Genomic DNA, 1,216 nt, shown 5'->3' on the forward strand with positions numbered 1-1,216 from the left:
GGGGGGCCTGTGTGTTTGATGGGGGGCCTGTGTGTTTGATGGGGGGCCTGTGTGTTTGAGGGGGGACCTGTGTGTTTCCAGGTGACTCCGATCTCTTCGGCCCCCAGTGGGCAGGTGGTCCGATCCTTCTGACTCTGCTTCCGGGTCCCCTTAATTGGAAGAACAGCGCCTCCGCTCTGAGACCACAGGTGAAGAAGTGCTTGGGGAATAAAGCAGCTTTCGGCATTTAAGGGTTTAGACCAGCCGTGGGCAAACTACGGCCCGCGGGCCGGATCCGGCCCGTTTGAAATGAATAAAACTAAAAAAAAAAAAAAGACCGTACCCTTTTATGTAATGATGTTTACTTTGAATTTATATTAGTTCACACAAACACTCCATCCGTGCTTTTGTTCCGGCCCTCCGGTCCAGTTTAAGAACCCATTGTGGCCCTCGAGTCAAAAAGTTTGCCCACCCCTGGTTTTGACGCATAACCCCACGTGACCGCGCTGTCAAACATTAATGACTCAGTGATTTCAGACTCACACTGACGCTCAAAGCCCCCGGGAGCGCAAGTCAGAAGTGTTTCCATGGCTCTCCCGGCCGGCGAGGGGCTTTGGAGGGGAAGGGACCTGGGAAACGGACACGCTTCTGCCCACAAGCGGGGCGCAGGAGCGTCCGCCCGAGAGCAGGAGCGGGGAGCGTCCTCCTGAGAGCAGGAGCGGGGAGCGGGGAGCGTCCTCCCGAGAGCAGGAGCGGGCGAGTGGGAGCGGGGAGCGGGGAGGGCGTGTCCGGTGTGTGCACGCCTGTGCGAGGTAAGGGGGCGGCAGCAGGTCCTGCCCGGCCGGCGTGGCTCAGGGGTTGAGCATCGACCTATGAGCAGGAGGTCACGGTTCGGTTCCCCGTCAGGGCACAGGCCCAGGTTGCGGGCTCCATCCCCAGTGGGGGGGCGTGCAGGAGGCAGCCGATTCGACTCTCTCTCATCATGGATGCTTCTATCTCTCTCCCCCTCTCCCTTCCTCTCTGAAATCAACAAAAATAAAATATAATTTAAAAAAGCAGCAGTTCTGCCCTAACTGGTTTGGCTCAGTGGATAGGGCGTCGGCTTGGGGACTCAAAGGTCCCAGGTTCGATTCCGGTCAAGGGCCTGTGCCTTGGTTGCAGGCACATCCCCAGTAGGCGGTGTGCAGGAGGCAGCTGATCGATGTTTCTCTCTCATCGATGTTTCTGACTCTCTATC

Source organism: Myotis brandtii, unplaced genomic scaffold (genome assembly GCF_000412655.1).
Source record: "Myotis brandtii unplaced genomic scaffold, ASM41265v1 scaffold825, whole genome shotgun sequence".
Taxonomy (NCBI): Eukaryota; Metazoa; Chordata; class Mammalia; order Chiroptera; family Vespertilionidae; genus Myotis; species Myotis brandtii.